The 4,375-nt window shown below is 49.7% G+C and overlaps 1 long non-coding RNA gene across 1 annotated transcript; it reads right to left on the bottom strand.

Annotated features, from left to right (window-relative positions):
• Window positions 1–966: 966 nt before the first annotated feature.
• LOC123130599 (uncharacterized) lies at window positions 967–1,290 on the bottom strand. The gene is made up of 2 exons (XR_006463905.1): window positions 1,168–1,290; window positions 967–1,116 (listed from the first exon to the last, which is right to left on the bottom strand). It is a non-coding gene; the product is annotated as an uncharacterized lncRNA (long non-coding RNA).
• Window positions 1,291–4,375: the final 3,085 nt, after the last annotated feature.

Raw genomic sequence — 4,375 nt, 5'->3', positions numbered from 1 at the left:
TTTTGTTGATTCGCTATTTTTCATGCTAGGCGCAAGTGAACGGCATCACTCTTAAGAGTGAACCACATCCGAGGACCAAACACACTGCAATTTGTTGCTGTAGTCGACTGAAATTTGAGACACACGAAACAAATTGCACTTCATGCAGCAGGGGTAATGAGATGCTACACAAATGGAGTGAACTCATTTTTTTATCTGTTCAAAGAAATTTATTGAAGACATGGGTACTGCACTATAGATGGTATACTAGCAAACTGCACCAAAACACACCCGAGTTTTTTGATAGCACACAGAGATCACAGAACACAGCAAAATAATTGCAAAATAAGATGCATCAGGGGGCTACCGAACTGCACGCTGCTAGTTGTCGGATCACACGTACACCGCCAATGAGCTACACGGCGTCGCCGTCGATACTGCATCTAGTCCAACACACAACACATCACACACAACTTGACTCAAAAGAAAAAGAACTATTTCATGTAGAACGCGTAGGTTGTTGACAAGGCCGCTGTAGATTGAGGTGAGAACGGGAATGTGGCGCAGAACTACACGTCCGTGCAAGAAACTGCACACGATGAAGCGCATGAGACCTTGCGAGCTGCTGCCCACACACAATGCACTGCACACACGCATGCACCGCAATCCACGGATGCGCTGGAGGCGAGCTCACCTGAAGCAGCCCACACTACTTTTTGCAACCCCGAATCTGGTAATGACCACCTGAAAAACAAAATCAAAATGCAACCTGGCTCTCCTACAGCCGGGTTGCACGCACGCTGCACTGCACCTCGAGGGCCCGTGCACTGCAACAGCCACATGCCGCACTGCTCCCGCGAGTGAACCACATGTGTTCTTTATTTTGTAATCTAACATCAGGACTCAACATTTTATAGGGAAAAGAGCCGCAAAAATGCAATTGCTAACCGAGAAAACTGCATCACCTTTTTTGCGTGCCACAACCAAGAACAAAGCGGACTTCAAAAAGGTGAAATAATTATCTTCTACACATTGAGAGAACTCTAAATAGCACGAACAAATTTTCAAGGCTCTGCGTTGTGGTTGACTGCACCACGACGCGATGGGGTTCGTACTGCAAGATGCAAAGTGTACTGCCTCCTCCACTATCGCGCTGGCGAAGCTGCACATCTGCGCTCGTCGAACTACTCCCAAGCAAAATTTGAGAAAGCAATAACAATATCCTGAACTTCAACTATGTCGTAGCCACACCGCACCTTCCTCTTGTTGTGGAAGAAGAGAACCACCGTACGCATCTTAGCCAGTGTCGCGTGAGCATGGGGGCAGGCCATCGGGGTGTGGACTGCGCGTGCAGCAGTGTGCAGTGCGGCCACGACACAGAGTCAGAGAAGGGCCGAGGGGAAGGCCGGATCTGTTCTTGAAGGAGGTTGGGGAGTCCGGCGCTGCACTCCTCACGCACTGGGCACTGACAAGGCGCAAAGAGGATGGCCGGTTCATTGGCAAGGCATGGGGGAGCAGTGGGAGACACGACGGCCTGAGGGGGAGAAGAAGGAAGTGAGTAATAGCGCAGTACCCTGACCCGGCGGTTGGTGGGGACGGGGTCGCGCGGATCCGACGCTGGGTAGGCGCGGGAGGATGGCGGGCGGAGGAGGGGTGACTCACCGGCGAGGGGACTGCACGGATCCGGCAGCTAGTCGACGCAGGGGGGAGGGGGAGGGGTGCTGGATCCGGCACCGGCTCGATCTAGGAAGTGACCGGGGGAGGGATGGCTCACCAGCGAGGGAAGGAAGGCTGTGAGCGGGGCGGGGGAGCAGGGAGATCGGCGCCGGTTGCCGCGGTGCGGGGAGGGAGGGAGGTGGTGCGGTAGTGGGGGAAGCAGAGATACGAAGAAGCTGCGATGGGTGGGCATGAGGAGGAGTGGGCATTGACTGCCTTTTCTTTTCGGTGGGTCAGAGGTGCGCTGTGGGGTTTGTTATCAGAATAAGAAAAATGTTATTAGAATAAGGTCTTAAGGGGTGTCATCATAATAGACCCACCCTATATATATATATATAGTAGCACTTTTCTGATCCTGTGATCAGAATAGTTTTTTGGATCACGGTGGTCTATATAGAAGCGATGGGATGTTACTGAGATCCAAACAGAGAAAAAACAGAGCAATCTACCCACTCGTTCTGGACGTCCCGAACGGCCCATTCCATCACCAACGACCTTCTCATCCCCGTGACGACGCCCGCCACCATCCGCGAATCTGCCCTCGCGCCGCCGCTCCTGCCGGCCTCGCGCCGCCCCTCCCGCCGGCCCCGCGCCACCCCTCCGCGCCGGTCCATCTTGCCGGCCCCGTGCTACCCCTCCACGCCGCTCCTTCCCGCCGGCCCCGCGCTGCCCCTCCGCCCCGCCCCTTCCCGTCGGCCCCTCGTCGCCCGTCCCTGCACTACCCCTCCACGCTGCCCTTCCGGCCGGCCCCTCGTCGCCCGTCCCCGCACTAACCCTCCGCGCAGCCCCTCCCCGCCGGCCCCGCGCGACCTCCATCCACCTAGCTTGCCGCCGGTGACATCCACCCGAAGTGGTCGCCGCCGCCATCCATCCAGTGTTGCCTCAGCCACCAAACTCCCAGCGAATGGGCGCCCCCACCTCCCCCCTTGGGTATCCCGCCACTGCACTTGGCTCTGTGCCCCAATCGCCACCGCCGCGGATCTCTGAGCACCATCAACCTGTCGCCAGTCCCGGGTCATCTTCCCCCGCAGTCCTCCGCTTTATGCCGACGCAGATGCCACACTCCTTCCCTCCGGTGAGCCTCCTCCCTCCCTCTGCCATCCTCTTCTCCTTCTCTACCTCCGGTAGACGCGCCCCCGCCCCATCGCCTCCTACGGCCGCTGCGTCCGACCACCATTCCCCTACCGCACCGAATCACCCGAAGGGTGTTGCCTCGCTGCGTTGATGCTCGGCAGTCCACCCTCTCCCCCGTTGGAAGGGTTGTTCTCCTCCCGCTGGATGATTTCCCTAATTTCTCCGGCCTCTGGAACATTTACAGGAGGTTCACGTTTTGGTTTTTTCTAACTATTTTTCGTTTGGTGATACTTCAGTGCACATGAGTTTCACTGATCCATGATTGATCTGATAGATGTACAATATGTTCATTCCTATTTTGGGCATGCTAGTTGTTCAATGTAAATGTGCATGAGAATCATTTTTCTGAACCTGACCTGCGCGAAGATTGTGCAGCATTTGAGCATTGTAATTAGTAATTAGTATGACTGTTTGATTGTATTCGGGCATTGTAATTCGGACATCGTAATTCGGGCATTTCTGATCCATGATTGAACGACTATTTCCTTTGGTTTTGTAGAGCACCATTTTGTGCTGTAAGTAGTAAAGGCTGCAGTTTGACTGTAGTTCAAAATGTTGATTTTCAATAGGCCAATGTATTCATGGACAAGTTTCTGTATGATTCAGTTTGCAATATGAATAAAAGGATGATCTTTTTGTCAGGAACCTTAGTAACTAGTGGACAAATTCACACATATTTCAATTCAGTGGTATGTTGGAAGATAATATGGGCCATTTTCAGTTCAAGGATAGTTCAATAGTCATAGCATTCTCTGAATCACAGTATGTAGTATAAAAAATGCTCATGTACTTCTCAGCGTGTCAATCGCCATTAATTACTATATGCCCTCGATCCTTGGATTAATGACAAGCCTCCATGCCGATTCAAAATAGTACATCAGTGATGGTATACTTCCACTGTACTAGCAGCAACAATTTCAATTTTATTAGGAGTACAAGATAAAGAGAGCCTCTATATGTGTGTGTATGTTGGGCAAATGATTGACAGCAGCACATTGTTGAGGAGCCCTGATGACCGAAAATGTTGGGCAGCTGCTTCAGTTAGATGTTTTTCTCTGTTTTTAGAACAACTTCTGTTCGATATGTGTGCGCTCATGTGTTTCATTTGTAATTCTTCGGTCCAAAAAATTTGAGAACCATGTGAGCAGTTTGAGAAAGTTTGTGATTGATAATGTGTGTCTTTGTGCAATTTGAGAATAGCTTTAGTCCAAAAAAGTTTAATTAAAATAATTGGTGCTTATATAAAAACCATATTATTTTTGGAATAAAACTAAGAAGTTCAAATTAAATTAACATAGAAGTTTGAAGTTTATTAAAATAAAAAGCAACTCTTTATTCGAAATAAAAAAGGGTGATTTCGAAAGTTTAGGTGTAATGAACAGTATTGTACAGGAGAAGTTCAGATGTAACGACCAAGAAGTTCAATTTTTTAAAAATTAATAGTTCAATGTACATGAAAAACTCAGATTTTCCTTGATACTAAATAATAAACCAAGAAGTTCAATTTCAAAAAATGGAGCAATTCAAATATTTACTATAAAAACTT

Source organism: Triticum aestivum, chromosome 6A (assembly GCF_018294505.1).
Source record: "Triticum aestivum cultivar Chinese Spring chromosome 6A, IWGSC CS RefSeq v2.1, whole genome shotgun sequence".
Lineage (NCBI taxonomy): Eukaryota > Viridiplantae > Streptophyta > Magnoliopsida > Poales > Poaceae > Triticum > Triticum aestivum.
This window is presented reverse-complemented; position numbering and strand designations above follow the sequence as displayed.